Source organism: Leopardus geoffroyi, chromosome A3 (assembly GCF_018350155.1).
Source record: "Leopardus geoffroyi isolate Oge1 chromosome A3, O.geoffroyi_Oge1_pat1.0, whole genome shotgun sequence".
Taxonomy (NCBI): Eukaryota; Metazoa; Chordata; class Mammalia; order Carnivora; family Felidae; genus Leopardus; species Leopardus geoffroyi.
In genome coordinates this window covers 37,050,952-37,072,933 of record NC_059336.1, presented here as the reverse complement: position 1 = coordinate 37,072,933, position 21,982 = coordinate 37,050,952, and the positions used below count along the sequence as shown (strand labels likewise).

The window sequence follows — 21,982 nt, the reverse complement described above, 5'->3', positions numbered from 1 at the left end:
GTAAAGAAGAGGTCATAAATCCAAAATGTACCATACCAAATCTGCATTCAACTGTGTCTATTAAAAAATATTGGGGCGCCTGGGTGGCGCAGCCGGTTAAGCGTCCGACTTCAGCCAGGTCACGATCTCGCGGTCCGGGAGTTCGAGCCCCGCGTCAGGCTCTGGGCTGATGGCTCAGAGCCTGGAGCCTGTTTCCGATTCTGTGTCTCCCTCTCTCTCTGCCCCTCCCCCGTTCATGCTCTGTCTATCTCTGTCCCAAAAATAAATAAACGTTGAAAAAAAAATATGTAGAAAGTCAGTGACTTGGATTTAAAATGGTGTGTGTGTGTGGTATGTGATGTGTTATTCTATAGGATCCTATTCTTCACTTTGGAACACTGACTTTTCCTTACCATTTCTTGTATGTATGTATGTATTTTCTCTTTATTTTTTATGATATACAGATCACATCACCATGGCAAATTAGTAAAAAAAGTGATGATATGAATAATGATATAATAAGTAATAAATATTACTATTATACTTTGTAAAAAATAAAGTACAACGAAATTACCTAGATTTGGTAGCAATTCACAGATGATACTAGATAAAGCAAAAATAACTTCTCATCTTAAGAGCCCAAGATTTCTCGAATGATCAATGTGCATATGCATATGGCAGGCAAGTTGGCTTTCAGCAAATTGGTTGCTTGGTGCGTGGGTTTTTTCAGTCAGTTGGTATCCTTCCCCATTTTTGCTGCCCTAGAACTTATATTCTAGATTCAGGAGGAACTGAGCTTAGTCCAAGGATTTTAAGCAGTAAGGAAATATTTGATGTGTTCAACTGTATATTTTTTACTTATATAATTTTTACTTATATAATCTCTAGAACTATCTCTAAGAGAACCTAACCTACATTCACAACGAGTGACCCTAAGAAATGGAAACATGAGTCAAATGTGAGTGGCTATACTAAAAGAATTTAAATGAAATTAAGTCATCAAATCTGTCAGGGACCTGATCAATATGATAACACTGCCATACTAGAGAAAGAAGTCTTCCTTCTCTTACCCTTAACTTAGTAATGTGGCAATGAAGTGGAAAAGGTCCAGGCCCACAAGTAGGAAATAGATGGAAGTCAGCCTGGACTAACCATATAAGTTCCGTAATGTAAAGAATGCAAAAAATGCTGTCAGCAAGGCTGACGTGCTTGGGATTATATTGCTGGAGATCCAGAATGAGCATCTAATGTTTCTATCAGGGATATTGCCTGACGATATCGTGCCTTCACTCTAGACTCTAGAGGAGGGGAAACTTGAGATGTGGCTTAAGTTGTAATAAACGATGTCTTTTCTGGTCAGTATGAATTCTAGATTACTATCTGATAACTGCACACTTCCTAGAATTCATAGGCCAGTGGTCCAGAATGAGTAAACACTGAATCTCTGAAGAAAATGACAAGAGAAACATGGGATTTTCTTTGATTAATGATAAGGGTCAAATATCTCCTTACTGTGTGGTGACAGCACACAGACACAGTACATAAAGAGAAGTCTTAGAAAGGCAAGACCTGACCTGAGCTTGAGAATGTTACAAAAGCAAGGAAGTTTGCCACTTTCCTGGGAAGCTTGAAGGGCTACAGTAGATGGCCACTTCTCAACACCTCTGGCCAATCATAACTTTAAACACCTACATGAAAAATGTATCACCCTTGAGAGATTGTTTGGGACTGGAGTACATATCCCCTAAAATCAAGGTCTCCCATGTGCTCAATTCAGACTGTCAAAACAGTTTGAGATTTAAGTATCAGCATGGACGCTTGCATGGACAACCCAAGGTGACTATGGAATAACAAAATTTTTCTGGGTTATATGGACATTTTGAACATCTGATGCTATCATTTATGGGTTTATGCTCAGTGGCTAAGAAACATATGAGAAAAGGAAAAGTTTGGATTAAGAATGTTCAGAAGCCACAAATTCCAAATAGGAGTTTGGTACACCCCTACCTCTCTTAATTTAAAGACAAATGTAAGGATATGTATCAGTGTTCTCAAACTTCTAAGAATAATATCGATCTTGGAAATTTCAAATATTAAATTCTCCCAAAAAAACTATTTTCGGGTTATCTCTACTTGGCTGGTGCAATAAGTATGGCACTAGTCCACCCATGTGATTATCTAGCAGTGAGACAGGCTCATAAATCTTGGCCACTGGTAACATTTGCTGTGAATTTTGTTTCCACAGATCACTGAGCTTGTCTTTCTCGCACTGTAGAACGAGGCTAAACCTTCACAATGATTTCTGAAGTTTTAAGAGAAAAGACTACAAAGATGAACCCATGTTGCATAAAGGCTGACAAGTCTGTTTCTATAATATCCTGAATAAATTTTTAAACCTGAGAGGAACAGCAGGGTTATGGGCTACCTGAGAGAAAGAGGCAGTCAAGACTGAATCACAGTGACTTAGAGATGGGAATGAGCTCAGGCCAATCACATAATACTTGCTATTGTGCTCTGGCTTAGTCACAGCCAAATTCAGGAAGCACATTCCATTAGACTAAATAAAGCCTCGATCATGTGTAAAATTTCCAGCTTGAATAGGCAGCCATCCTATCACTCATCAGGCTAGATGCATTTAATGGGTGTAATTTCTTCCTCATATTTCTATGCATTTATTGTTTCATTTTTATTATAGGAATTTGGACATATTATTAAGTTTATTATTTTGTGTTAAGCCTAGGCTTAAGTAAATACTGTTCTTCAGGGTGTACATGAAAATATGTTTCCTTTAGATTGTCAAAAGAATGGGGCAATCTGATTCAACTTAACTATGAGATTAGAAGAAAGGAAAAGTGAAAAAAACAAAAACAAAACACAAAACTTATCCAGCACCAAACCAATGTTTGAGAGCTTATACACATTATTTTAGAGGGGGATTGTAAAAGGTAAATTCCTCAATTCCAGAAGTTCTGATTCTGTAGACTCAAGATGGAATTTAGAAAAAAAAATGTTTTAAGAAAGTTTCACAAGTGATTTTTATTTGGTGAACACTGCCTTGGGCCTCTGTAAACTGCATTAAACTTAATTTGCTTAAGTCCTTACATTGCTTAGAGTAAAAGGAAAGATAGAAGATGAATGTTCTTTTTATTCTATGCAGGCCAATTATCTGAAAAGCTTAATGTCAGAAATTATCCTTGCAACATTTTAATTTCAAGACTGAACTTCATTTTTCAGACCTGCTGAACTGCACAGCTCTAAGGACTATATGAGCCAGGCTTCAGCTGGCTGCTGACCAGAGCTTCAGTATGAAGCAAGTGCTCATTAAGCACAACGAAGTTCAGGTGAGTGTAATTACACACACACACACACACACACACACACACACACACACACACACACACATATGCTGGAAGATGTTCTATGTATATTTTGTTTTCTGGCAGATTTTCCAAAGTAATGGTATGCCCCAAACAAAAGCCTAGAAAATATGCCCCAAAGTAGAGATTTAGACCTTCAATAACAGGAGATAGGAGGTGACTTAGTTATTTGGGGGGTTGGAGGGAAGTCAGGTTGAAGCTGTTTCTATTAAAAATTCTCCAGAACTCCCCCAGAAGAGGGCTCTGAGACAAAGATTTAAAAGTAAGTTGTACCAGAGGAGATTTCAGGAAGCACTGATAGAGGAGTGAGGAGCAGTGAGACTAGCAATGCAAGGCAGCCAATAAGGATGCTTTATCAAGCAAGTGATTGTGGACAACTGGGGCTCAGTTCTAACTGGAGAACTCTGGGAGACAGTGTAGAACACATGCTTCAGGATTAGCTTCCTCAAAGGTAGCAGGAGCTGGCATATTGAACACTAACTCCCATCAGTCATTGGTTGAAGGCTGCTCCAGGGGAATACTCATTCCCAAGTACTTCCAGTTTCCCTCTTGCACAGGCAAATCAAGCTTCAGAGCAAGTCCTCTGGCCAAGGTGCAGTCTCTGTAATTTGGGATTCCAGCATGTATACTGAGATGTAAGGGCCAAGAATGCAGGAGGAGGACTGAAAGCATCAGCTAGAGAGATCTGGAAAAATTAAATCTTTGAAGCCAGCTACTCTTCCTAAGATAAAGAACAATGGAAAAAAGGACTTGATAGGCAAGAGGCAAGCCTTATTATGTTTGTCTGTTTTATAAAAACACCAAACCAGGTTAAAGGGCAGGGAGCTACTGGCTGTCCTGATTACCAATCCATGAATAGGTATAAAATTATCACAGTGATGGACTAGAGCTATGGTACCAGTTTACTTGGATTTCCACTTTAGAGTCCTTCTGCCATAACTGGTGAAATGTCAAATTTTCCTTATACCCCAAAGTAGGGAATAGCCTCAGCAGAAATTTTTAAAGCACCTCTTGTTTGAATTCCCTAGCTATGTTAAATGTTTTTGCCTCATTTAAGTGTAGGTTTCATGGTGTAATCTCAGGTGTCTGAGCTTCACCAGGAATATAAATAAAGTGAGCAGAAATTCTAAAACTGAATGACATGTAACAAAATGCTGTTCACCTAGAATTAGTAATTTGTTTTCTAAATGAATATGGATTTATATGCCTCTTATTCAGTTGCTTATGTAAAAATTACGAATTTCTCATTTTAAACAAAGTAAAATTATTTTTTATGAATTTAACTTTCTGCCTCCAAAATATAGAATAATTGAATATGTAAAAAGTATCATATTTGAAGGAACACTAGTTTTTTAGACCACCAGGAGAAATCTCATGTGGTTTCATATAGCATTTAGGAAACCACCAACTTTGGCTGACCGAGAAAGTGAATAAGAATCTTGTGTTATTTTAAATATGTTCAGTACCTTCTCCCAAAATGTTGAAGGAGTGTCCACAGCTGCACAAACTACAGCTTTGCAAAGAATTAAAACCACCCCTTTGTTCATGAAGGTCAAACAATTACAGTGCTTATAGACATGATGCCCTAAAGCTATATGAATGGAATCATAGAGGGATTTTTTTCCACTGGAGATTTGCAAACTCATCAGATGGAGACAGTGTAGAAAGTAGCTTGCCAGATTTAGATTTCATTCTGCCTCTGGTCTATTCTGAAATTCAGAAGACTTCCTCTTGTGTGCTCTGTGGATCAGAGCAAGCTTCTCTCTCTCTCTCTCTCTCTCTCTCTCTCTCTCTCTCTCTCAGTCTCCCTCCCTTATACACACACACAAGGCATGATTGTTTGTGTCTTTAAATTCAATTTATTCCCACTTCCACATTTTGCCTTACAGCAATATTTACAAATTGTAGAATGATTTCCTGACTATAGTCATCCCTGGGACTACTTTCCAAAGTAACTTAGCTTAAATCTACCAGGTTGGCACTGGGACAATTACATTGAAAGATATCCTAAATTGAGTGTCACTTTCTCTGTTTTTTTATGGTATGGTCTCTGACACATAAGAGACTCTGCTGTCATTACAAACTATTGTCAAAAACATATTTTCGAAGAGAAAAAGAACTTAAATACCAATATTGTAATTTGAATAGGGGCATAATTTAGCATCTTGGATTTATACTGCTTATTTGGGTACTTTCTCTATTTCCCTCTGGTAACCATCAGCACTCTAGAGTCAAGACTGTTTCTTGGTTTGGCTTTTTTTCCCTTTGCTCTTTTGTTTTGTTTCTTTAATTCTATGTGTGAGTAAAATTACATTGCATTTGTCTTACTCTGACTTATTTCACTTAGCAATATCCTTTCTATCTCTATCTGTGTTGTTGCAAATGACAAAATTTCATTCCTTTTTATGGCTGAATAATATCCCATTGTAAATATACCACATCTTCTTTATCCATTCAACTATCAATGGACACTTGGGCTGCTTCCATATTTTGTAAATAATGCTGCAATAAACATAGGGGTGCAGATACCCCTTTAAATTAGTGTTTCTCTATCTTGGGGGTAAATACCTAGTAATGTGATTACTGGATCATAGAGTAGTCTTATCTATAACTTTTTGAGGAACCTCCATACTGTTGTGCTGCTTGTGGTTTTGATTTTAGCCATTCTGACAGGTGTGAGGCCATATTTCATTGTAATTTTGATCTGCATCTCCCTGATGCTGAGTGATGCTGAGCATCTTTTCATGGGTCTGTTGGCCAAATGTAAATCTTCTTTGGAAAAATATCTGCTCATGTCTTCTGCCCATTTTTTAGTTGGATTATTTGTGTTTGGGGTGTTCATTTTTATCAGTATTTTATACATTTTGGATACTAACCCTTTATTGGATATGCCACTTGGAAATATCCCATTCAGTAGGTTATCTTTCAGTTTTGTTGATTGTTTCCTTTGCTGTGCAGAAGGTTTTTATTTTGATATAGTTCCAATAGTTTATTTTTGCTTTTATTTCCCTTGCCTCAGGAGACATATACATTGCTATGGCCAATGTCAGAAAAATTACTGCCTGTGCTGTCTGCTAGGATTTTTTATGGTTTCAGGTCTCACACTTAGGTATTTAATTCATTTTGAGTTTATTTTTGTGTATGGTATAAGAAAGTGGACTAGTTTCATTTTTTGCATGTAACTTTCAGTTTTCCCAACACCATTTGTTAAAGAGACTGTATTTTTCCCATTGGATATTCTTTCCTGCTCTGTCAAAGATTAATTGACCATATAATTGTGGGTTTGTTTCTGGGTTTTCTATTCTGTTCTATTGATCTATGTGTCTGTTTTTGTGTCAGTACCATACTGTTTTGGTTACTAAGCTTTGTAATATAACTTGGAATCTGGAATTGTGATACCTCAGCTTTGCTTTTCTTTTTCAAGATTACTTTGGCTACTCGAGGTCTTTTGTGGTTCCATACACATTTTAAGACTTTTTTAGTTCTGTGAAAGATGCTAGTGGTATTTCAACAGGGATTACATTAAATCTGTAGATTGCTTTGGGTAGTGTGGACATTTTAACGATATTTGTTCTTTCAATCTGTAAGCATGGAATGTCTTTTCATTTCTTTGTGTTATCTTCAACCTCTTTTTAAAAATATAATTTATTGTTAAATTGGCTAACATACAGTATCCAAAGTGTGCTCTAGGTTTTTGGGGTAGATTCCCGTGGTTCATCACTTACATACAACACCCAGTGCTCATCCCAACAAATGCCCTCCTCAATGCCCATCACCCATTTTCCCCTCACCCCCCCCATCACCCCTTAATTTGTTCTCTGTATTTAAGAGTCTCTTATGGTTTGCTTACCGCCCTCTCTGTTTGTAACTATTTTTCCCCTCCCCTTTCTCCATGGTCTTCTGTTAAGTTTCTCAAGATCCATATATGAGTGAAAACATATGATATCTGTCTTTCTCTGACTGACTTATTTCACTCAGCATAATACCTTCCAGTTCCATCCACATTGCTGCAAATGGCATGATTTCATTATTTCTCATTTCCAAGTAGTATTCCACTGTATATATGAACCACATCTTCTTTATCCATTCATCAGTTGATGTACATTAGCCTATTGTTGAAAGTGCTGCTATAAACATTGGGGTACATGTGCCCCTATGAATCAGCACTCCTTTATCCTTTGGATAAATTCCTAGTAGTTCTATTGCTGGGTCATAGGGTAGTTCTATTTTTAATTTTTTGAGGTGAGGAACCTCCACAAAGTTTTCCAGAGCAGCTGCACCAGTTTGCATTCCCACCAACAGTGCAAGAGGGTTCCCATTTCTCCACATCCTCACCAGCATCTGTTGTTTCCTGAGTTGCTAATTTTAGCCACTCTGACTGTATCTTCAGCCTCTTTCATCAGTGTCTTATAGTGTTCAGAGTACAAGTCTTTTACCTCCTGGTTAGGTTTATTCCTAGTTATCTTGTCATTTTTCGTGCAATTGAAAATGAGATTGTTGGGGCGCCTGGGTGGTTCAGTCGGTTGAGCGACTGACTGGCTCAGGTCATGATCTCACAGCTCGTGAGTTTGAGCCCCTTGTTGGGCTGTGTGCTGACAGCTCGGAGCCTGGAGCCTGCTTTGGGTTCTGTGTCTCCCTCTCTCTCTGCCTCTAACCTACTCTCATTCTGTCTCTGTCTCTCAAAAATAAACATTTAAAAAAAGAAAATGAGATTGTTTTCTTAATCTCTCTTTCTGCTGCTTCATTATTAGTGCATTCATTTATCAGTTCTAGTGGTTTTTTGGTGGAGTCTTTAGGGTTTTCTATATACACTATCATATCATCTACAAATAGTGAAAGTTTTACTTCTTTCTTACTCATTTAGATGCCTTTTTATTTCTTTTTGTTGTCTGATTGCCATGGCTTGGATTTCTGGTACTATGTTGAATAAAAGTGGTGAAAGCGGACATCCTTATCTTGTTCCTGACTTTTGGGGGAAAACTTTGTTTTTCCCTATTGTGTATGATGTTTGCTGTGGGATTTTCACATAGGCCTTTGTTATGTTTAGGTATGTTCCCTCTAGACCTACTCTGCAGAGGGTTTTCATCATGAGTAGATGCTTTATCAAGTACTTTTTCTGCATCTGTTGAAATAATCATAGGATTCTTATCCTTTTTCCTATTGATATGATGTATCATGTTGATTGATTTGCAAATACTGAACTACCTTAGCAATTCAGGAAGAAATGCCACTTGATTGTGGTGAATGATTTTTTTTAATGGATCACTGGAATCGGTTTGTTTGTATTTTGTTGAGGATTTTTGCATGTATGTTCATCAGAGATATTGGCCTGTAGTTGTTTTGTGTATATGTGGTGTCTTTCTCTGGCTTTGGTATCAGGATAATACTGGCCTCATAGAATTTGGAAGTTTTCCTTCCTCTTCAATTTTTTAGAATAATTTGAGAATAGATATTCACTCTTCTTTAAATGTTTGGTAGACTTCACCTGAGAAGTCATCTGGCCCTGGACTTTTGGGAGTTTTTTTATTCTTGATTCAATTTCTTTGCTGGTAATCAGTATTGCTCCAATTTTCTATTTCTTCCTGTTTCAGTTTTGGTAGGTTATATGTTTCGGTGGAATTATCCATTTCTTCTAGGTTGTCCAATTTGTTGGCATATATTTTTTTCATAATATTCTATTACAACTGTATTTTTGTGGTGGTAGTTATTTTTTCTCCTCTTTCATTTGTGATTTTGTTTGAGTCCTTTCTCTCTTTCTCTTTTTCATTAGTCTGATTAAAGGTTTATCATTTTTGATCTTTTCAAAGAAACAGCTCCTGGTCTCACAGATCTGTTATATTGGATTTTTCTAAGTTTATCATTTCTTTCTGCTCTCATCTTTATTATTTCTTTCCTTCTTCTGGTTTGGGGTTTTGTCTGTTGTTCTTTTTCTAAGCTTCTTTACATACAACATTTGGTTGTTCACTTGAGATTTTTCTTGCTTTTGAGGTGGGCCTGTATTGCTATAAACTTCCCTCTTAGAATGGCTTTTGTTGCATCCCAAGGGTTTTAGACCACTGTGTTTTCATTTGTTTCCCTGTAATTTTTGATTTGTTCTTTAATTTCTTGGTTGACCCTTTCATTGTTTAGTAGCATGTTATTTAACCTCCTTGTATTTGTACTCTTTCAAGTTGTTTTCTTGTGCTTGATTTCTAATTTCAGTGTTGTGGTCAGAAAAGATGTATGGTATGACCTCAGTCTTTTTTAACCAGTTGAGACTTGTTTTACGGCCTAATATGTGGTCTATTCTGGAGAATGTTCCATGTGCACTTGAAAAGAATATGTATTCTGCTGTTTCAGAATAAAATGTTGTGAATATATCTGTTAAGTCCATCTGCTCCAGTGTGTCATTCAAAGCCACAGTTTCCTTATTGACTTTATTTGGAATGATCTGTCCATTGATGTAAGTGGGTAACTTACACTTTTTCAAATGTGTCTCCCTTTGGATACAGAAGTGGAGAATGATGAGGGAAATGCAGAGCAAGAAAGGGAAAAGAAAGAGTAAAGTAAAACAAAAACAGGCATCACTGAGGGTTCCGAGTGAGAGAGTGAAAGGATAAACAATCTTCTTGGTCTTAGTACCCTCCCCTGTGAAATGTTGGTTGACTAGGACAGTCTCTAAGAATTTAAATAGTTCTAAATATTTTAATTTTTTAAAATGTGTTTATTTCTGAGAGAGAGAGCATGAGCAGGAAAAGAACAGAGAGAGCGTGAGACAGAGTCTGAAGCAGGCTCCAGGCTCTGAGCTGTCCACACAGAGCCCATCGCGGGGCTCCAACTCCTAAACTGCGAGATCATGACCTGAGCCAAAGTCAGACACTTAACCAACTGAGCCACCCAGGTGCCCCAATAATTCTAAATAATATTAACAGTTTCTCAGTTCTTTGCTTTTAAAGTGAGAATGTGATTTTAGCCACCAGCCAATGAAATATCTCAAAATGACTATTGTTTGGATAAAAATAACTCCTTGTAAACTGATTTGTGAGAACTGCCTTACAGCTTTTTGGCATTTTTTTTTATGTACGAAGATAAAATTATCAGATGTTCAAGCTTTATTACCAAGTGGCAGAAACCAGGCTCCAGGTCATTCTGGTTACTTTAGGGTTGCATAGGCCATGATGCCTGCTGATCCTGTCACTGCTCACAAGTTCAGGTATTACCTGCACATAGACAGTCTCCAGGGTGAGTTTGCTGCAATGGATCTGGGATTTGAACCAAGAACTTAAGATTTCTCGGCCTCATGATGCCTTTATTCACCCTCAACATAGCCCTGCTAATAAAAATACTTTATACTGGATAGAGATTCTTTGTACAATAATTTGCTTAGTTTGTTTTAATCATTGTTTTAGAGTCCAGATCAAGTTATGTTATTCCCATTTCACAGATGAAGAAAGACAAGCCCTGGAAGATTTTTTTTTTTATTTTTTATGACCAGTTAGCCAGTGGGAGAAACTCATAGGGGAATACTAACATATTATCTTCTTAAAGTTACCAAAAGCTACTAAAATAGAAGTGCTCAGGAAACAGAGCATATGCATCCATACATACTGAGCTGGTTCTGATGCAATAGTAATCATTGCTACAATCTTAAAGGTTCACATTTCTCTGCCTTGGTTTGGACTCAGAATTTCTTCCATGTAGCCAAACAAGTTCCGATAATGCTAGCATTATAAGCTTTTGAGGCTCAGATATGGAGCACTTCCATACTCAAAATACTAGGAGCTCCTCTGACTTAAGCAAATCTTCCTTGTTGTCACAGGTCCTTCTCTACTCCACATCTGTTAGTAGTAAATAAAAATGTAACTATACCTCAACTAATGGCCACTTGATGAGTCTAGGCTTCCAAAACACAAAGACAAAAAAACAGATTACCAATTTTTATATTAAAAATGTCAGCATCAGGTGATTTAAAATGAAATTTAGGCCTTTCTTGTTTCCTCCAGATTTTGTTGTTTGGAGTAGGATAGGTAATAGGAAAAAACTTTATGGAATATAGGAGGTGGTTCTAGATGTAAAGAAGAAAAAGTGTCTCCTAATTTCAAGGCCAAATGACAACAGAAAAGCTGTATTGTTTGTCTTGTTGATCCTTCCAACTGTGCTAGAAATCCCAAGGGGAGTGTCAGCCCAAGCAAATTAAGCTAGTGTATCCACTGTTTCACAGAGTCCAAGTTGGAGTCAGCATCCTGCCAAATGAATATGTCTCGTTAGAGGGGTTTGCATGAATGTACCATCCTCATGTGGTTTGGGTCACCTCAGTGGCCAACCACCACTCCTACATACTAGCAAAGTACAGACACCCACCAGACCACACCATAACATCCCCTGGACAAAGGACAGGGGAAATATGTCAGAACTATACGTTTTCGGTTAATTTGTCGTGTAAATTAAATGTATGGCTCATAAGTATGTCAAAAATGGATAAATGTTTACTGGTGGTTTCAGCTCAGTCTCAGGCAACCTAACTGGAGATAAAAAGAACAATTTTTAAAACTCATCCAGACAGAAATTTGAATATTAATTTGTAAAATAATTATTTGTAGACAGGATAAATTTCCCTTTTGTTGAACCATTCTTATACATTTTATATGGGATTTGATTTGTCCAGATCTGGTTTAAATGCATTCTTTACAAAAAAGATCTATGACACAAATTTCTTTTGGGTCTTAGAGGAAATAATTTATATTTAACTTGAGTCATAAAACCAAAGCTCCAATGAATTGGAAATGCAATAAAACTTGTTCCTGTTCCAAAATATGTCTGGAAATCAGGAAGCAAAAGTAGATTTCAGTTGATTGTTGAAAACAAAATACCTTGATATAGATTGAGAGAAATCTCATCATGTTTGGTTGTTGAATAATGAATTCCTTATTATCTATAAATGTACAGCATATCTCTCAAAGACAGAACAGGATAAATACAAGACAGACTAGAACAACATCTGGGTAGAGATACCAAAAGAACAAACTCAATGTCCACAGCATCTTATCACAGGCTAAAAGAGCATGATTAGGTGAGAAAAGGCATTCCATTTGGGATATTCTAGAGAAATGCAATCTTTACGTTGCTTACACTCTTTAGAGACTTTTTTAAAAAGCAGGGTAACAAGCTGAGGCCATATTTTAGAAATGTTCCTTGAAAGAGCAGTAATTTACATGGGAAAGAAGTCCTAGGTGGCATTTATTTGGTCACTCAGTCCTGTGTGCATCAAAGCACATAGAATGAGCAAAAAACAACAAAAAAACAACAACATTAAATGAATAAACTGTGTCTTACCACTATGAGTGTTTTTTTTTTTTTTTTTTTGTGAGAAAAAAGAGAAATTCTCCTCAAAGGAGATAGTCCAAGCAACTTAAAGGAAAGAAAACAAGGTTCAAAGCAGCAATACATTAAGTACTTCAAAAGTAGTAATAAGATTGACTTTAGGGCTTGACTTTGCTTTTGTGAAGGGCAAAGTGATATTTGTGTTAGAAAAAGCCAAAAGAAAGCCATGAGAGTCAGAATTATTACATGTGAAAGGAAATGGGTAACAATAGGTTTAAATAGATTTAGAGAACTCAGGAGCAGGGAAATTTGGTGTTTAATTTCAGGAACTAGGAGTCTCAGAAAATGGATGAGATATCACAAAGAAAAGGGAATAATGTAGCATCCAACTGATGGTGGGGGGGAGGGAAGATGGAAAAACTTCTTTCCTTCACTTAAAAAAAATTTTTTTTTACATTTATTTATTTTTGAGAGAGAGAGAAGGAGACACAGAATCCGAAGCAGGCTCTGAGCTGACAGCACAGAGCCCAACGTGGGGCTTGAACTCACAAACCGTGAGATCATGACCTGAGCTGAAGTCGGACGCTTAACTGACTGAGCCACCCATGCACCCTTTTCCTTCACTTTTTAAAGGTATTACCCTCTTAAAGTTCCCTTAGAATGACCATCCTATTTAAGATTATCACTCATCCTAGCCTTCTTCCCTTTACATTCTTTACCCGGCCTTGTCCGGCCCTAATTTTTTTTTCTTTTTTGATAGTATAATACCTTCTAATGTATTATATTAGTTTTTCACTTATTTTCTTTATTGGATGTCATCATTTCCCTACCTAGAGTGGAAGCCCACTGAAGGCAGAGAGTTGCTTATTCAATGATGTAACTCAGGCATCTGGAGCTGCCTGTCATACAGCAAGCACTTGAAACACATTTGTTGAATGCATGAAGGAGTGAGCAATATAGTATTCAAGAGGCAAGGTTGCATACTGAACTTGAACTGTGAGATTTCCTATTATAAAATAGGGACACTTGATAGTGATACATAGAGGATAGAAGCCCTGCATTACATCTTCTCTTAGAGCCAACCTAACTTTACAGGAAAGTGGCAAACATTATAGACAGAAGATTGCATTAAGTGTCATAAAGAAAGAATATGAGAACTGGGAGTTTATGACATGGCAGCTAAAGGTTAAACTTAGGAATCTGCCTTTGTGGTGGGTGTTCTAAGCTGTATAGATTTCTAATAGACCTCTTTCCAATAAACAAAACAAAACAAAACACAGACCCATCAAATTTGGGAAACTTCTTCATAGCACCTGGTATCCACAACTTTTATCAGTTAGTATAGCACAAATACAGTGGTATTAAATCTTGATAAAATTTAGTTTTAGGAATACCTGATGACTTATTGCGTTAGGCTCTCCTCAGATTTTATAAGACCTCTAATATAAATATGTGTTTAACAACCCCATTTACACCACTTCTTAGTCATTAGCAAACAACAGATCAGTCAAACCAATAAAGATGTTACTGCATGTCCCCTGTAAACTGGAATGGTGGATTTGGATACATATATGATTCTTATCATCAGAAGCTGAGTTGGGTCAGTGTCCCACCCATATCTCCTTGGCACTCACAGCTGACATATTATCTGAAGGCCTCTGACTGTAATCAGCTACCTCTTTTGGCTGGAGAGCACTCTCTGGTAGACAGAACATACTTGGTCTGTACATTCCCAGAAGTACCAGGGAGTTAGCTGCTTCACACCAGGCACCCCTCAATGATTGACAAAAGTTGGAGGATAAATGTCCCATTTCCTCACCCCTAGGGTGGAACAATTCTGACGTGTGCTCTGCAGATTCTCCCAGAGGTCCTCAGTGGAATCACGTTCTAGTTGCTGGCAGTGGTTCACCTCAGTAATGTGCCTCAAACTTCCTGCCTACTAGTCCCTATCTCACTTCTTCATTCCTTTGTCAGTGCTCCCTGGAATCGCATCCTTAATACTCAAAACCTCATCTGAGGTTCTGCCTTTGGGGAATCCCAACCTGAGACAAACTCACAGCCTATTTATGAAGATAGAACAATAGATCTTGAAAGCAAACACCACCAGTAATTAAATGTTGGACTGTGACAGGAATTAACTGCCATGAAAGAAGAGGATAAATTAGGCTGAAGATGACAGATATATTTTGTACTTTGGGGAGGAAATGGGATATTTTGCCAGACTGTGGAGTACATAGTGGCTTTACAGCTGGATATGAGTGGTAAGAGGTATTAAGAGTCAAGAAAAGAGCCTAGAGTGAGGGATTGAGTGGGGACAGGTTGTTTCAGAAACAAGTCTGATGAAAATTGGCCCAGATACCTATTGCTAAGCAGAAGATACCATCATAAACTATCCTCTGTTATTTCTTGTATGGCCAAGATACAGGTTTAGAGTTTAGAAATAAATGATCCCTCTACTCCCACCCCTCTGTGGCAAATCTCCAGGAATCACAATTTGTGTGTAGTGAATACTATTGGTGTACTCACCTGGGTCTGTATTACTGACTGGGGTATTAATTCCCTAGCTATTGCTGGTTACTACTTGCTCTCCACTGCCCCCTTCTCTGAAGTAGTACCTTTGGCTGAGTGGGAGCCTCCTTGGCCTGGGAGATTGCTCATTGCTTCTCACAATGACTTCCTGCAATAGATGATTGACATGAATGAGAAGGGGGTACAAAATGCTGGACCCCCAAGCCTCTAGGTAGTGCATCTCATATTCCAGGGCCCCCATAGGATCAGGCAAGATGATAGGATCAGGGTAAGATGGCTTACCCTGCTTCTCTGACCCACTGCTCATTAAAGGCACACCTTCAGTAAATCACATGCAACCAAATCCCTTCTCAGGCTCTGCTTAGGAACCTGATCCAAGATCCCACATGTATGATAGGAGAAATCCTTCTTCATAAGCCCACTGGGAAAGGCCTTATGGCTCACTTAGTCCTTTTCAGACCCCTGTTGGCTCTCTACGGAAGATGAATGACTTTCCACCTTTTTGAAGTAACTACTTAGTCAGCTGCAGACTTTCTCATAATCTGCCATTAACCTAAGCAGAATGCACTGCCTAAAATGACCCCATCCATTCAAAGTCTAGCAGGCTACCGACTGATAAGGTGGACGTGACCTCTGGCAGAAACAAATTTCCAATAATAGTAGCACAAAGACATCGGAACTGTTTTTTGGGCCAAACTACTCCACCCACACACAGTGGAAATAATGAGCAGGTGACTTTCTGAGATGCCTAAAAATGGATCCTGCAGGAAGGCTTGGAAGAAAAGAACCATAAAACTTTTACATACCAAATCTCAGGATCAATTTAAGGGACTGATGTGTGGGAGGCCCTTGTCCCAGGTCCTAAGTGCATTGCCTGAGCCCTCCATCAAACTAAAAACAAAGCAAAACAAAGCACAGTCCCACTGTGCCTAATACTCCCCAGATGACTTTAAATGAATACACACGGATTATTAGAACATGTTTTTCTTTCCTGTTTTTGTTTTTTTCTTTTAAAAGGGCATTCTTCAAACTCATTGTGACACTGTAGCGCCTGTTGTTACTATGTTGTATAATAGGATGTCTCTGCCTCTGCCACTATGGGTTTTTGTTCAATGAACAGAAATGTGCTTCAACATTACCCTTAGCAGGCTAAAACAGGAAGTTTATCTGTAGCTAAAATATACGTACATGGGTACTTACTGCATTTCTAATCCAAGAAGCAATGGTTTGGCCCCTTGAGGGTGAGAATGTATTTGAGACCCCAGCACCAAATAATAGGCCATTTACATACGAAACATTCAGAGAAGTGTGTTATATAAAACAACCCAACAATTCAGCTCTAGGAATATGTTATCAAAAGACTTACGTCAGAGCAGCATTATTTGTAAGACCCCCAGACTGGAAACTACCCAAACGCTAATCAACATTAAACTGTTATATTTGCATACAACAGTTTACCCTACAGAGTGGGTATGAACAGTGTCCACATGTATCTTACTGTCTGAATGAATTTCAAAACAATGTTGATCAAAAGGAGACAGATATAAATAAACAGTAAAATAGGAACAAACTAATCGGTAGTTTTACACTTCTGGATAGTGGTTTACTCTTAAGGGAATGGGAGATAGGAACTGGGAGCATGACAGGGTGGCACTTGGGCACCAATAATGTTCTGTTTATTGTTGTGAGTGCTGGTTACATAGGTGTGTTCACGTTGGAAAAAATCATCAAACTGCATAGGTACAACTTTTACACCTCTGTGTGTGTTATTCTTCACAAAAATTAGAAGTTTGTGTCAAATGAACTGAATATTCTGTTATTTTGGGTCATTCAGACTTCTCTTTCATAAATATCAATAATCAAATGCCAAGTGGTTAAACAAAAAATGAGTTAACTAGATTCCTGTTTTAGTTTACACTAAGAAACACTGGTGAACCAACATAAATGATTCATAGGATTCAGGGAAAAATAGGACAACAGAGTAATTGGGTCGGGGGGGGGGAGCAAGGATAACATTAAATTACAGGTCTTTAAGTTGGGAGGAGACTTGGAGAATAACTAACATAGCCCACGCATTTTACAGATAAGAAAACTGACCTCAGGAGGTCAAATAATAGGCCCAAGGTCACATGTGTGGTTAGCAACAGCCCTCAGAGGAGGTCCAAGGTCCTTTTTCTCTAGACCACACGGTGTCCTTGTTTTCCAAACCTTCTAAGAAAGTTTGTGAATACATTTAAAATGTCTGTTTTCACAGTTTTTAAAAATTGACTCATTTATCCCCTATTGGTGCAACATGTAGGATATGATCTGACTCAACACCCTGTGCTCCGGTCTGTCAACAGCCAACAAGTCAGCAGACTACTGGTATTTCTGCTTCAACTTAATAGTTGATTTTAATTAACTCATGGTTTCTGTGCTCACTAAAACCCTTTATTTAGCTCACCCCAACATGCTTAAAATCAACAAATATTCCTAGCAACTAAGACAGTTGAGGCACTCAGGGTTACTTTTCAAAAGCAGTAACATTTTCACAGTTCTTGAGGGAATCACAAAGTCCTAGAGGAAAATATGTCTCCGAAGTTTACTACAGAGATTCACAACCTTAACTTCTTTCAATTACTAAGTGTAGAGAGTTTTAAGCACTGTGATCCTGTAGCCCTCATAGACTTCCCAAGTCAGATTCTCTAGGGACAGGATCTGGGCATCTGAATATTTTAAAATCCCATGGGTGCAAATCATGGTTGGAAAAGGCTGCTCCATTGCTCCTCTATGGTATAGCTCTCACCATTCTCTCTGTGATCACTCAAATATGTGAATATTTAACAAGTGAAGCAGTAACTGGCAAATGGCTGTCTCAACTGAACCAAACTAGAGTGTCTATTCTTTCCCAAAGTTCACTGATTACATACCACAGGTTGGTATATTGCCTCCTTGACTGACTGCATCTAGCCAACAGACCAATTAGTGTTTTATGGATTAGTACTGTACATTTATTAACAATCCACCAAACTATACTCCTTTGGGAAGCTTATAGTAGTAGCATCAGTAAGGATCATACACAAATTAAAAGGAAAGAAAAAGCAGGATATGAGAATGGTCAAATTAACAGTAAGAGATTCAGCCAGGACTCAGAGTCCAAAGTCAGAGTGGCCTGGGAAGGTCAGAGAAGGCTATGTATGTGAATGAAATGCAAATGGATTGTCAAACTGAAAGTCATCATATTTGAATTTTTGTTACAGAGACATTTCTGCTTATATAAGTAAATGAATGTTACCTTATATAACTAAATCAGTGTTACTACCACAATATAGAATAATTTTAATTCTATATCTGAGAGGTATAAAATACTGACATAATTAGTCATCAATAATTACTGCCTTCACTGCATTGAGTCCACTATACAGAAGTTTTAAATATAACTGAAATTTTTTTAATGACTCTAAGAATTTTATATATAGTGGGATGGCAGATGATTAAGTAGATTCTGTAATATGGTGCCAAGATAAAATTCAAAAACAAGGGCTAAAGATGTACAAAGGAAAGATCCTGTCCCAGAGAGACCTGGTCATGTGAAGTAACTCCTAAGTCAAGTCTCAGGATAATCAGGAAAAGGCAAAATGAAAAAAAAAAGGGGGGGGGGGAGAGGCATCTACTTATGCATAGGCACAAACCCTAGAGCACAGAATTAGGAGGATGCTATTGAGTTTACACATTGTCAGAAAGTTCAATATGATATGAACAGGGCTCATGAGTTCAGAAAACTCATCTCCTTAGCTCATAATTCCCATCTTATGTTATCTCTCATCTACACTGGACACATATGTGTTTTATGAGTTTCTTTTGGACAGGTACCATGTCTACCTGGTTTGCAAATATATCCCATAGCTTACTGTGTGGGAGATTCTCAATACATACTTCTGAATGAATTTTTTCCAGCTGCATTCTATTGTAATTGAGGAAACAGAAGTCCAGGGAGATACAGTGGACAGTCTAAAATCACATACAGTTTAGGGGGCAAAGCAGATATTAAAACAATCTTGGGATCCACTACTATGTCTAACTCTGCCACAACAACTCCCATTCAAATCCTGAATTGTAGGACTCTCTTCAGCTTTCTGTGAGTGTATCCAAAGAATATTGACAATGGAAAATTTATTTGAATTTTGATTTCTTAAGGTAGGTATTGGCTATTGGCATTATTGAATTCACCGTAGAAAATGTCTCTAATGAATACATGATTCGGGAATATTATAATAACCAAACCCATCTTGAAGAGGGAGGAAAGCAGGAAAGTAGGAGGATACTAGGCTCACCTCAGCCCACAAACACAACTAGATAACCATCAGATCATTATTAATACCCCAGAAATCAATCTGAAGATTGGCAGAACAAACTCCCAAACTAAAGGTAGAGAAGAGGCCATATCACAGAAGGTAGGAAATGCAGAAATGCAGTTTGGGAGAGAAATCGATCATGACCACTGTGGTGGGGAGAGAGCCATGGTTGTGGATAGTAGCGAGAGACAAACTAAAACACAGGGGAACATAATGAAAAAACAAATCCCTGTTGAAAATGGCTTGGAAAGTAAGAGGGCCTGATTTCATGAGTTCTTGTAACCAGTAGGGCTTAAAGCCTGAAGTTTTTAAATATCTGTGTGCTTGGCTCCAGAAGAACTAGGAAGACACTAGCAGAGGTCTTGAAGAGAAGGCAGGGCAAACAGCCCATGGACATACGGCATGGAAACAGTGATCTGAAGAGCACCTAGGGCACACAGTGGGGTGTTAGCTGCTTATCTTGAAGCATGTCCCAGAGAGGCAGCCTTCATAGAGAGACTCTCCTAAGAACAAAGGAAATGGAAGGCACCATTTCCCTCCTCTGCCCCTCAGCATAAGCACAGGGCCACCTGCAGGAACCAGTGCAGCATCAACACTTACTACGTAACTTGCTTACTTCAAGCCCTGCTCCCCCAGACCCCCTGCTCCAGAAGCACCATGCTTCCCAGTCATGCTTGCCTCAGTCCCAGTACAGCAGGTACCCTCCCCCAGAAGACCAGCCAAAATCCTTGCCAACACCACATCTCCTGGTCTGGAAGTTTTGTAAAGCCTCAGTTCTGGTGGCAGCAGTGGTGACAGGTCTCATTTCACAAGCAGACTACAGCACACCTAGTTAAAATGTGCCACATTCATGCCAGGGACCAAACATTTCTCAAAACAGGCAGAAAGCCTCTGCAGACAACTGGCCTGAAGGATAAAGCAGCCAGGATACAACAGCAGAGCTCACACAGTACACATTGGAGACACTCCCAGAAGTACTTGCTGGGGAATAAGAGGTACCACACTCCAGTGAACTCCAGAACTTCTTCCTCATAAAACCATTCCCCTCAAGAACAGGAGATGTAGCTGATTTTCCCAACACACAGAAACAGTCACAGAGAGTTAGACAAAATGAGAAGACAAATTTGTCCTAAGTGAATAGGAGACGGCCACAGCCAGAGATTTAAGTGAAACAGATACAGGTAACATACCTGATGGAGAAATTAAAGCAGTGATCATAAGGATACCCATTGGACTTAAGAAGAGAGTGGAGTACATCAGTGAGGCCATTAACACAGAGATAATAACACAGCAGAGAGAAAGGACTCAATAAATGAAATAAGAAAAACATATTTGATGGAATAAACAGAAGGCTGGATGAAGCAGAGGAATGAATTAATGACCTAGAAACCAGAGTAATGGAAAGTAATCAAGCTGAAAACAGAAGAAAGAAAGTCAGTGACTCCATTAAATATAGTAACATTCATATTATAGGAGTCAAAAGAAGAAGAGAGAGAAAAGGAGGCAAAGAATTTATTTGAAGAAATAATAGCTAAACACTTCCCTAATCTGGGAAAGGCAACAGTTATCCAAATCTACCAGACACAGACGACCCCCTACAAAATAAAAATAAAACAAATTTTTAGAAAGATTCACACCAAGATATATTGTAATTAAAATGACAAAATATAATGATAAAAAATATTAAAAGCAGCCAAAGAAGACAGTTACATACAAAGGAAACTCTGCATGGCTATCAGCAGGTTTTTCAGCAGAAACCTTCCAAGCCAGAAAGGAATTGCATGATATATTCAAAGTGCTGAATGGGAAAAATATGCAGCCAAGAATACTATATCCATCAAGGCTATCACTCAGAAGGAGATCAACAGTTTCTCAAACAAAAACTAAAGGAATTTATGACCACTAAACTAGCCCTGCAAGAAATATTAAAGGGGACTCTTTGACTGGAAAGGAGAGACCAAAAGTGACAGTATAAAGGTAGAAAACACAAAACCAATAAAAATGAATATTTCTATAAAATATCATTCAAGGAACTCATAAAATAAAAGGATGCTAAATAAGAAACATGGGGAGGAGAGGAGTAAAGAATGGGTGAAACTTAAGCTATTGTCAACCTAATGTACACGGCTATATGTGGAAGATGATATATATAAACCTAATGGTAATCACAAATCAAAAGCCACTACTAAATATGCAAAGAATAAAGAGAAAGAAATCCAAATATATCACTAAAGAAAACCAGCAAACCATGAAAGACAGAAAGACAGGGATCAGAGAAAGTCTTCAGAAATAACCACAAAATGAATAATAAATTGGCAATAAATACATATCTATCAATAATTACTTTGAATGTAAATGAACTAAACACTCCAATCAAAATATACAGAGTGACAGGATGAATAAAACACAAGATTAATCTATATGCTACCTACAAGAGACTCATTTTTGACCTAAAGACACATG

General features: G+C 38.0%; 2 long non-coding RNA genes across 2 annotated transcripts in view; one reads left to right on the top strand and one right to left on the bottom strand.

Annotated features, from left to right (window-relative positions):
- The window catches only part of LOC123580512, a 58,535-nt gene that overhangs the window by 3,460 nt on the left and 33,093 nt on the right, over positions 1–21,982 (top strand). Inside the window, exon 2 of the long non-coding RNA XR_006703337.1 lies at positions 3,214–3,320. This is a non-coding gene — a long non-coding RNA (uncharacterized LOC123580512). The remainder of the gene's footprint in view (positions 1–3,213; positions 3,321–21,982) is intronic.
- Positions 13,224–21,982, bottom strand: part of LOC123580511 — a 56,546-nt gene continuing 47,787 nt past the window's right edge. Inside the window, exon 3 of the long non-coding RNA XR_006703336.1 lies at positions 13,224–15,333. This is a non-coding gene — a long non-coding RNA (uncharacterized LOC123580511). The remainder of the gene's footprint in view (positions 15,334–21,982) is intronic.